Raw genomic sequence first — 12,939 nt, 5'->3', positions numbered from 1 at the left:
GTTTACAGCCAAGATTAAGACAATTCCATATTACATCATACTTTTCTTCTAGTATTCATTAAAAAATACATTATGTCATGCCAACATCTTCCCTCATTACTTTTAGCTTCTCACATCCTCTTCTGGGTATCTTTTAACCTCAAAGTTATAATACGTAGGTATTTCTACATATTGTACCCATTGTGTTTTCTTTTCTTCCTGAAACTAGGCTTTATATATATATATACATATATATATAAACAACTTAGAGACTTGGTTGTGAAGTAAATTTTGAAATAATTAATAAATACAAAATTAATATTTGAGATATAATTTCTCTTTTCTCACCTTAAATGTAGACACACTGCAATCAATAGTCTTTAAGAAACAAATTTCCAGTCCAAAACCACTCTTACTGCTATGTCACTTAACCCAATCTTTCACACTGCTGTAGAAACTTGAAAGCGTGAAAAGAAGCTCCACTTGATCCTAAAGAAATTTATGAGTAAAGCTGACTTTTATGATCATAGCAGACTCTGTCCTGAAGAATAAGGTGAAGTTGTTCCACACATCTTCACTTCAGCCAAATGATGTCCCTCTTGGTTTCTCTACTAACTTGTAAAAATGAAATCTCTTTGTAAAAATGTTTGTCACGACCAACTATATCCCAAAGAACGGGGTAATTTGGAAAAGGTAAAGTAACTTCGCATCTAAAGAACCACCAGAGAGTGTAACAAAAGAACCTGATTCCTCATCAAAAACACCAACCTCAACACAAGGGCAGGCTTTCTATTGAGCATCCCTCAGCTTTCAGCTGAATCCAATTAGTAGGGTAATTTGCAAAATATTACAGTGGTTCATAAGACATTTAAATTAACTCATTATCTCTTATCTGAGCACGTCATAAACTTTGCAACTCAACAACAACAACAAAATTCTCTGCCTTTTACTGTAGTTTTTCATTAATGGAAAATGAGGTTCAAATGAAGTGCTCAAGATCTTATGCGAAATGTGCAGCAGAGCAGGGATTTGAATGCTGTTCTCCAAAAGCTTAGAGACATTAACTCATGTACTGATCTCCCTTTCTGTAAAAACTACAGCTGTTGTTTGGATGAACAAGGAATTTACTTCCTGTGCAGTCAGCTCACCCCCAGCAGTTCTCAGATTTACTTTCTTCCAGTTCTATTACATAGCTTATCTGTTTCTCAATCTGAACAGCAGATAGAGAAATGGACAGCTCTGGAATGAAGCTCATGATGAAATAATTTATAATTATTCCAGGTAGCCCACTAAACCTTTATCAGTCTATAATGACAATAAGCTTACAATAATCTACATTCCCATCTCCATCTTTCATTGTTCTAGTTAGATTGTTTGTTTAAGCCTCTTAACCTAATTACCGAAATCCATTGTTCTCATTAGTGCCATTTGTTACCAAAAAAAAAAAAAAATAGTTCTCCTGCCAGAGTTGGAAAGCTACCAAAGCATGCAGTTGGCTCCAGCACTTCTCTCATTCTCACAAGCTTAGGCCAGCACAGAACATCTTTGTTTTGCAGTTGTCAAGGCTCTAAGCAGTTGTTGGGGTCTCTGCACACGGTACATTTGCCATCCCTTATGGGCAATATAAAATATGTTGATACTGACATGGATATAATTCCCAGATGAGATTACTGAAGGTAATTTTTCAGGAAATGGAAGTGTAGCAAATTGATGCTGGAATAAGGATTGTCAGGAAGAGAACAGAAACAAACAGACTTTCCTGTGGCAAACATCATTCTTGTCTTGTGATAAACTTATAATTAGATGCTGCCAAAGGAGTTTGCAGGAATTTTTTGCATTCCTTGCCATCTCATTCCAGTTCATTAGCCAAACTCCTTTTCCCACAGTGTATCTGTATTCATGACTGACTTTTTGTACAAAATGAAGTTCATTTATGAAGTTCATCCTCAACTTAATTGAAAAAGTGGGAAAAGTGAGGATCTGTGTTAACATTTCTTTGGTACAATCCTTCAACTCTGGTGTTTGACTTTTCAGTAATATGACAACTTTTGCTACAGAATGTGGCCATGGTCAGTTAAATTCCAGTAGGAAGTGCAATTTTTATTTGCATAACAGGTGCACTGAAAATATGTGGTGTAAACCCTTAAAAATGAAATGAGAGTGCACATCATTTTTTATGTGTGACATGAATGAAAAAAAGCATGCACTTTTTCTTGTACACACTTTAAGAACTTCTTTGCAAAAAAAAAAATAAATTAGGATGACATCAACGTTTTCTAAACTTGGTGAATTTCAAGAGCTTTAAGACGTATATATTTAAACATCTAAACCGTATGTGAAAATCTGTTTTTTTAAATACAGAATTGCTATGTATCCCATGTTTTTGTGCACAAATGACTTGCAATCTATATTTAACATGTCTGTATTTGTTATTTTTCTGAAGGTCCATTTTGTCCCATTAAGCTTTGTCCTTATATTAATGAACATATTACATCTCACACACAAGCAGAAATAAAAACTGAAAATAAATTATCTGACATGAACTCATAATATGCTTAATTCAAATCTTACTTAAATTAGGTTTAAAGCAATCAGTTTGGATATGAAGTCATTCTTTAGGTAAAAGCTTTACCTTAAACTGGTATGGAAAGCATGTCTTAAACTGATATGGAATCCATGCAAGCTTGAGGAAGAGCTACTGGAATGTTTCTCAGCAGAAAAAGACCTTCAGTTACCTTGGGGTGATTGATAGCCGGCTGAACATCAACCACCTGTGTGCCCAGATGTCTAAGAATGCCAATGGCATCCTGGCTTGTATCAGAAATAGTGTGTCCAGTAGGACTAGGGAAGTAATTGTCCCTCTGTACATGGCTCTGGTCAGAATACACCTGGGATATGATGTCCAGTTTTGGTCTCCTCACTATAAGAAAAATATTGAGTTGCTTGAGCATGTGCAGGAAAGAGCAAAAAAGCTGGTGAAGGAACTGAAAAACAAGACTTATGAGGAGCAGCTGAGGGAACTGGGGCTGTTTAGTTTGGAGAAGAGGAGGCTGAGGAGAGATCTTATTGCTCTGTAAGACTCTCTGAAAGGAGGTTGCAGTGAGGAGGGTGTCAGAATCTTTTCTCAGGTGACAAGTGATACTACATGAAGAAATGGCATCAAGTTGTACCAGGTGAGGTTTAGATTGGATATTAGGAAGAATTTCTTCATGAAGAGGGTGATCGTGTTGGAAGGGGTTGCCCAGGGAAATGATGGAATCCCCATCCCTGGAGGTATTTAAGAGGTGTGTGTAAGTGACACTAAAGGACATGTTTAGTGATGGAATTCTGTAGGTCAGGTTGACAGTTGGACTTGGTGATCTTGAAGGTCTTTTCCAACCTAAATGATTCTATGATTCTATGATTGATTCTGTGCCCTCCAGATGGGCATGTTCCTGCTATTCAATGTTTATTATGTAAAAATACACTGTGATCCTACCTGAAACATGAAAGGTTCTTATGTCAGTTATTCCACACTGATAGCCTATACCTAAAACACAATTTCTCATGGGTTGTCCAGGATCAAAGCATCTAGCAAAGTAAACATGCACTAAAAATATGCAACAAATTGCCCTTTTTACTTCTCCTCCTCTTCCTTCTTTTCCCTCCACCTCTACCTTGAGCCTAGTAGAAACCACATCTTACTTCCTACTCAACACGTGTCTTTTCTTCAGATCACAGGTCATAAACACACATTTCTTTCATGAAGTACTTCTGCTGTAGTGAATAACCTGACTAGTTCTAGCAGGGACATACCTTCCTGACACTGTGATGAATCATGAATTGTTCACACAATGAGACTGAGTTAATTTGAGAGAGATAATCCAGAAAAATTAATAGTTTATTTCATTTTGTAAACAAGGACATATCTTAGCATATAAATAAGATATATAGGAAAAAATATCAATTAGTAAGCTAGTTTTGATTGTGTACCTGTAGAATGTGTTTGTATTCTGTTTGTGTATAAAAGAGCTTTGAATATCTTACCTCTGAAGTATGTTGCTGAACTACTGTGTTGTGGTTTAACCTGGCCAGCAGCTAAACACCACACAGCCGTTTGCTCACCCTCCCCCCTCCCTCTCTGGGATGGGGAAGAGAAACGGGAAAGTGAAACCTGTGAGTTGAGATAAAGACAGTTTATTAAGACAGGAAAATAATAATAACAATAATAATAATAATAATAGTATTACTAATAATAATGTGTACGAAACAAGTGATGCACAATGCAATTGCTCACCACCCGCTGACCGATGCCCAGCCTATCCCCGAGCAGCCGGCCCCCCCACCCCGGCCAGCCACCCCTATATATTGTTTAGCATGACGTCAGATGGTATGGAATACCCCTTTGGCCAGTTTGGGTCAGCTGTCCCGGGTCTGTCCCCTCCCAGCTCCTGCTGCACCCCTAGCCTGCTCGCTGGCAGGACAGAGCGAGAAGCTGAAAAGTCCTTGGCTTGGTGTAAGCACTGCTCTGCAACAATTAAAACATCAGCATGTTATCAGCACTCTTCTCATCCTAATTCAAAACATAGCACCCTACCAACTACTAGGAGGAAAATTAACTCTGTCCTAACTGAAACCAGGACATACTGTTATTCAGAGAGTTAAAAGCTGTCAGATATCAAAAGGTATTTCTTAAATATTATGGACTGAAACCCTAACTTCAGTGGATCAAGGGGACCATGGCATTTATTTCAATGACACTGAACTTTCACCCTCTGTAGCAAACTCAGCAATTCTCTTTGCTCACAAAGTGCTTGGATCAGGTCCCCAGGACATTGCAAAGACCAAAGAATTTTCCTTTTCAGAATCTTTTCAGAAAGCCCTTTTTGATTTGGAAGTGTCTGTAAGGTGGATTCCGTCAAGGCAGGAAAGTCACCCCCTCCTTCCTTGACCTCAGGGAAAATGAGAAAAAGAGTAATGCAAATCCCCTTCAATAACAAACCATGTTCTTTTGCTAAGTAAGATAATAAGTAAGATGATAATTATATAACGTGTGTAGCTTTTTAATCTGAATTAACTGAATAGTATTAATATATATCAAATAATTGTATTATATATAAAATTCAATTTTTTGGGTTAGACTTCGTGGGTTGTGTTATATGTCAAACAGTTGTCTGATACAATACAGAAGCAACGTCTACATGAGTAAATTAAACATATCCCCTATTGTTCTCCATCACTGAGGTCAAACTGCACAGAAAATCCCGCACTGAGAAAACTGCACTCAGTGTGAAGGCCCAAATGGAGCGTATTCATCCCATGCTAGCTTTTGAACCAATTCTGAGGTACATCTGGGATATGGAGGTTGACATGCCAAGGACCTTTCAAACAATTCGACAGCAGAGATGATGAAGTTCCAGTCCACAGGGATGTTCAGTGGAGCTACTCAGTGTACAGATAGATATGATACAGTCAAAGAGCCACAGAATGAAGACACGGAGCACACCCCCAGTGATGTCATCTGGCCATACACTAGCCTATGTTCTCTGTCACTGCCTGCAGGACTTGAAGGTGCTAACACACCCAGAGGAGAGTCATAGAGCACCTATGATAGATGCACCATTAAAGCCAGTCAAATAGCTAATTTAAGTGCTTCTTAGATTGTATAAGGAGTTGACAACTGATCTCTGACTGTAGGACAGGATGCAATGTATTTAACACTCTGTGCTAATTGCGTAGTTAAACTAAGCAGGTGCAAATCCTCTGCAGCTCTCTCCTCTGAGCTAATTCCCTGACCCTTGATTAATAAGAGTTGGTAGAAATTAGACAAGCTCACATCATCAACACAAACTGAAAGTGCATTCTAGTCTCATATCAAGTGAATCAGCAACGTATCAACAACGCTTCCTGCTTTTTACGAGTATCAGTATTTAGCTTACCTCAGTGATTTCAGAGTGTCAGTGTATTTCACATTTCCATTAGTCATTCCCAAGTGAAGTATTGTAATTGATTCTTTTTTAGTCTCCACTGGTGATAAAGGTAATGGATTTTTTTGTCAAGCAAATGGACTTCCACTAAATGTCTGCTTCTCCATGTCACTGCCTCTTAAGTAAATGGTGAGGCATATTTCTATAAATAGACAAGTAGCTGGGGAAAAAAAATAAAAAATAAAAAATAAAAAAGTGAGAGGGAAAGAAGGAAAAGAAAAAAGAGTAGAAAACCATATATTTCCTGACATTGCAACTTTTATGATGGTTTAATTACCACAAACACATGAACATACATTCTTGAACCATTCGTTTCTTAGGGAGCATTGCAGAAAGCTGAGAATAATTTGGATGTTAACAGATAATGCTCAAAATACACAAGGAAAATGAATCAAATGCCCCAGTACAGTGTCAGTAGTTTCAGTCTGGGGAAACTGGTGTTCTCAGAAAAGGCTGCAGGAGCACCTTGCTATTAAGAGCTGTGGCTTGCAGCAACAATTGATATACCATTTTCTAGCAGCTGGTCTGCACTTGAAAACAAGAGGAAGCAAAGCCTGAGAAAAGCAATCAGCTGCATTTGTCACAACTCTATGAAGTCCTCAGCTATGGATATAGTTAACTCAATACAGCTTCGCTGCATGCAGTGAGGGGCACCATGCCAAGAGAAGGGGTAGAATTACCTTGAAAAATGTTCTGGATGCCAGGTTTTTAGGGCTTCCTCTGTACAAAGCAGTACCATCCACTTTGGAATGCTTCCTTTTGCCACCTAGAATAGACTCACTGAGCAGGTGTACCTAAGGAACATCCTGGATTACATTAAAATCCCATCACATCCGAAATCTCTGGGAAGAATTTTTTCCCCCTATTGGAAACTCAAACTGCTGATTTCTTGGCTTTTTGCCAATGCTTCATCAGAACAGAACAGAAACATCTGGACTTTTGCCAAGATCGCATGCATGTTTTTGGGAGGAACAAAAGTAGCCACTGGAGGTAGAAAAATATTAGCATTTGTCTGCCAGTAGTGGTCCTTTCCTTCTTGACATTCACATGAAGATGTCAAAAGAGAAATCCTGGTATTCTGAGGTTTTCAGAAAACTAAAACAGAATAGGTGTATGCATGGATAGCTCATGAAAGATTCCTGGTGGGCTATTGTGGTAGCTTTTGTTCCATCTTTCCATTTAGCTGATTTTATGAAAGAAGAGCATGTGTCACCAAAGACAGATTATGTTCCACTATATTCACCCATCCTGTCAGGTCTATAAACTAAATCAGAGACTTCCAGAACTGGCTTTAGAGTACAAATCTTTCAGAAAAGGCTGATGATGCTTTCCTTTAAAAAGGAAAGCGTGCTTTCCATGCTGTTGTTCTTGGGTGAAATGTGTAAATGTGACTAAGGCTTTTGTATATTTTTCCCATGGCAGATTTTCAAAAGGAAAAGTATATTAATCTGTAGCCAACCTTGTCTGGGGATAGACTCTCTTCTGAAATTTGTCATCAAACTTGGTATGTTATAGTTTTCCTCCTATAGTCTACCTCACAGTCTAGTAATACTGCCATTCACTCATAAAATGCTGCAGAATTTTATGTTAAAGATAGATAAAGAGGTCATTTTTATAATGACTATAAAAAAGTAATCTGAAGCAAAAAGCCTTATTTGTTTCTCTCTGACATTTTCAGCCATGTTCCGGTTTAGAAATCTAATCTAATTTACTTATCTAGACATCTCCCTCACTCCCTACCCCCCATATCAGTGAAACTTGTAGTCACTTCCAAAGAGTGATTCATTCTGTCCTAAGAAGTAGTTGGCATGAATGTCTTTCTTCAGAGCTGCCTGCCTTTCTCTGTGGAGGCTGATCCTCTAGGCAATTCACAAAGACAGGAAAAGTAAAGGGACATGAATCCTATCCTGGGCTTTACAGAGACAGGAGAAACACTTAACTGATAAAAGGGATATACCAAGCTCATTCAGATGACTGAAGTTAGTTTGGAGTTGAAAAGTGATTACTGCAATACCAACTCACTGAGCCCATTAGCCAACATTGGAAAGCTGGAGGTGGTCTTTTTGGAAAAAGATGACTAAGAAGGGAAATGCAAACATTTTTCCCCCCTCACACACATCAGAGGACTCCCTGTGACACCTTCACTGATCCACGGCTGCATTGTGATTGGGCTGTGGAGGGTGTGATAGCTCAAAGTGAGCAGAGATTGGAAAGGGAGTGGATGTGGAGGAATCAAGCAGCACAGCACTAGCAGTGAAATGGCACAAGATGAGTTCACCAAGCAGCGGTCAGGGACCTCACACATCTGTTTCTCAGAGCTCAGCAGGCCAGCTGCAATCAAGAGAGATCAGCTCAGAAGAAATGGAAGATGAAAAATCTGGTGAATTGCCACAAATACAGTAAAGAGAGGTTCCTGGAGAGACAAGCAACTCCATCTGCAGCAGAACTAATGAAGCCTGGCTTTTTAAATATTTTTTTATGGATTTGTGTCTTGTGGTTACATTCTCTGGTGTGACTACCAATTAAAACTTTTCCTGTGGTTGGAGCAGCCATAATAGTTGTCTCCTGTGTGAATTCTCCAGTGGGTGGAGAACATGCTGAACCTTGTGATCAGAGAAGGTAGAACGTGATTAGCCCACTAATGACCTCTCTCCTCTCTGCTCACTTATTCCTACAAAATTAGATATTTAATTCCTTTAAAATTCTGCTGGCATGCTGTGTTGAAACTAGTGAAGTGGTTCAGGAGTTATTGGGATGTAAATGGAAATGATGAGCAGACCTATGTGCATATTTCTGTACATGCACAAATGCACTGCGATCCCATAATGTTCATTTTACTGTGATCGTCATACGATGTGAACGTATGTATATGGATTTATGAAACTATCTCCTAGGTAACACTGGTTTGTGAATTAAATAATAAAAGCTGAAACATGTCTTCTACCAAGGTGACATTGTTTACTAAGGTAACAGGGAGTACTGAAGTGGTTTTGAAGACACGTGCCTTTTGACTTAGCAAGAGTCAGTACAGACTAGTGAGTAGATCACTGCACGGGACAAAGGAAGTACAGAATCTAACTTGATGGGGTAATTTTGGGAAAGCAACTTCAGCTCTAAGTTTTCCTGCTTGTAAGAGGAGACTAGTGAACCCTTCCATCTATAGTGGTATCTTCTTCATTAAATACCACATTTTAATCAACTAATACCTCTTAAGCAAAGCAAAACTCAATTTTTATGATGGTGATGGCAATGGTTATTAATTGGTAGTATCCTTACTACTTACACTGGTGTGGCCAGGTAGCAGCTATTTCAGGTGACAGCACTTTCTTTTTTGGGAAGCAGAAGTCACCTTCAAGAGAAAGTCCAAAGCTCTAATGTAAAGGTCTGCAAAATCTTAGCAAAATTTGAATGGATTTTCTTAACACTCAGTTCTTATTGGCATTGGAACAAGTGGACCAGTTCTCTGAGCTACTTACTGAACTTCTATTTTTAGTAAACTTTAGGAGTGACAATAAAATAGGAAAGATGGTCTTATATTTAGAACTGCACTGGCTTCATTTCCTGACTTGGCTGCAGCCTTTCAATGTGAGCTGAAATCTTGTATCATCTTTCACCTTGTAAAATTTTTCACTGTCTAATACGGTCTTTGTAAACTACTACTTCTTCCTCTTTTTAGGTGTAAAGGTACTAAAGCATATATATATAGAGAAGCCTATATATATATTATATATATATATTATATATATATATAAATATTAAGAATATTAATGCAGTTCTGGAGCTACTTAATACCTCACAAAGATAGGATAAGTAGCTGAATTAAAAAAAAAAAAAAAAACAACTTTTTACTATAGAAAACTATTTGTGGAATTCTTATTTTATTCTGGAATTTTAACAAAAGCAAAAAAACATTTTTTTTTCCCCAAAATATTCCCCCAGCTAAACACTTAAACACTAAGTAGAATATTTTTGTAAGGGTGATTAGGTGATTATTCCATACTATGCCCAATGGTTATATTAATTAAAATACTATTGCACTGCCTTGCTCCAGAACCATCAGCCCAGATTCATTGTTGTGGATATTGGTGTAATAGGACTCTCAGAATAAGACTGTTTCTATGATCGAGTCAAAATGGTGATCCCTTCTGCTTGCAGTCAGAGCTGGAACATAGAGTAAAACCAACTCTTCCCAGATGTCAGCAGAGAATTACCATATATTTGTGGATCTTATTCTTGAGGAATGTTATGCCAAGAACACCCCCACCTGGTCAAGGAAAGAAATTGAGTCGAAGAAAAATTACTACATCTAAAATATAGTGAACAAAATCCTACAGTTCTTATTGTTGGAAAATTACTGTCCATGAATGTTAAAGCATGAATGAAATTCTACAGGTCATGGAAGGAGAAAAGAAAAAAGTTATAATTGATAATTTTCAGTTGTGTGACTGTTCTTTGGATAATTTGTCACACAATCTGTGTATTTCATATTGTAGTGTATATAGTCAAGCTAGCTTGCCTGGCCTGATCATCAGTCAGGACCCTACAACACAAGCCTCAATACAAACTACTTTCATTTGTTGGTACTGAAGAATAACAATTTTCTTAAATAATAATCCCAGGTCTAGATATGGAATTCTTATATTTACAGGAACTATACCATACTGCACACATTTAGTATTGAATCCTCACATATGTCTGTTTATGTTGTTATTTGTGAATTCATGATAAGATCTTATTTCCCAAAACCTAACAAAAAGCAAAATATCCATAAACTGTTTTAATCTTCATTGAAATTCCCTGTGAGTTTTTCAGTGATACTGCAGTGATGCTTGATCAGATCCCATTCGTAAACTAAAATCAACAGTCTATTATATATATTATATATATTATATATATATTATATATATTATATATTATATAATTCAACAAATTTAAAAAGTAATGGAAACGAAGCATGAGCTCAGAGTTACAATCTCATGCAGGACTTGGGTAATAATTTTGCTACCATTCTCTTCAAAAGGACTTTTAAGTTACAGCTGGATAAAGCAATGGATTTTCTACCTCTTGAGAAATGAGCACAGGCACATTCACTGAGTGGGAATTTGTGATTTTTAGCATATGGATTGTTTAGGATTTTATTATTATTATTATTATTTTTAGCAAGATTTGTACAGGGTTTAACATTCAATCTGAGCTGCCACCTTCTTACAGCAGTGCACAAAACACATCAACATGAACTTTTTTCCTACAGTCCCTCTCAACTTTCCAAGAAGAGCAGAAAAGCAGATCAAGAAAGCCTATTTTATTTACTGTAGACAATCAACTTATAATCATCCCTAATTAGACTTCCAACAAGATGTTTGGTTCCAGTCCAGAAGTTCTTAATTAGCCTATATAGTCATTGATTTCAAGGGGAGTTTTATCTGAGTCAGGATTTTGAATGAGGTCATGAGGAGTGAGCCTGGAGGAAGCAAGTGGAGCCTCACCCCTGCACAGGTGTGTGGGTGAAGTTACATGGAGCTTCTCCAGCCCCTGTAATCTTTTTGGTCCCCCTTTAGGGAACAGGCTGTATTTTTACTGGAATTTGGAAGCATTCAGGCAGGGTTCAGCATGCTTCAGAAAAGGGAATTTTTTTTTTTTTTTTTTAAAAGGTAGGGAAAAAGATTTCACAGTGAAGTTCAGGAATAGCAAAGCTTTAGAAATATGAAATGAGGGACTGAACTTGACACTGAGTTTCTGTGAGAAAAAAGAAAAAAAAAAGGCATGTGGCAAGAGACAGGGAGGAAAATGCAAGCAAGATGTGAAGGAACTGAGGCTGGATGGAGAATCAGAGATGGAACCAGCCAGCTGGGTGGGAACTCTGGGAGGTCTCTGGCCAAAATTCCTGCTCAGGCACAAAATAGAAGTGGTCGGTCTGTAACAGTGCAAGCACTGAAATGGGAAAAGGGAATGAATTTACAGGAAGAGATATAGTGCCTCTATGGGAAGACAGGGACTGAGATATTGCAAAAAGTACAATCCCCCCTGCCAAATTTAAAGCCTCCTGGTATGTGGGTAATCGGATTACTTAAGGTAATCACCTCTGTCACGTGGACAAAATAATATTCTTTTCTCAAAAGTGATGTATTAATTCTCTGAAACAGATGAAGAATTTTGGACAAAATTTTCTATGCGCATACACAGAATTCCATACAAGGCAGATGCTTTGTCTAAAAAATAATAACCCAGGAAAAAAAAAGAAAAAAGAAAAAAAAAAAAAGATCCTAAACAACTGCAAACGTATTCCTACAAGCAACAATGCCTTTAACCTTAACAAGATACAAGTACACCTCTAAGACTTCAACATATTATTTGAAAGATTTAGCAGACTGGGTGCACATAATAGTAAGTAGATGATGAAGTCCTGTAGATGTAAGTGTAGCAATCAATAAGTTTGTATTGGCTTTATAATTAGTTTCCTATTAAAGCTAAATTAGCTAAGGTATATTTCAGGCATTTGTTATAATCTAAAGTATTGCCAATAATTCTTATCTTATTGAAGGAAAAAAAAAAAAAAAGATTGCTTTTTATTGAAAAGGCCATAAAGTAAATCTGAAAATCTTTATCTATGGAGTTTGTCTCACAGCCAACGGTGTCATCAATAAAATGTCTCATGGAATGCTCACTGCTGCTTTGCAGAACTGAGGACTATTAAAAGTACCAGGTACTGGTCATTTTCTGTCCTGACACACCCTAATGCTGGCGTTGCTCTTGGATCATGTCTCACTCCTTTAGGACATGTCAGTTCAGCATCCAGCTGACCTATCCAGCATTCCTGGCATATCTTCAGTCAAGCCTCCTGAGTTGATATCCATAAAAAGCCACTTTAGCTGACAGAAAGGTTACAACACAATACCCTGGTTTTAAATGCCTACTTTTAAAACTATGCTTCATAAAACTTATTTTTGCTTGGGCCACCCAGCTCTGTTGTTCTTTGATGCTGCGAGGAACAATC

The sequence above is a fragment of the Anser anser genome, assembly GCF_964211835.1.
Source record: "Anser anser genome assembly, chromosome: 3".
NCBI lineage: Eukaryota > Metazoa > Chordata > Aves > Anseriformes > Anatidae > Anser > Anser anser.
Note: the sequence above shows the minus strand (reverse complement) of the source record.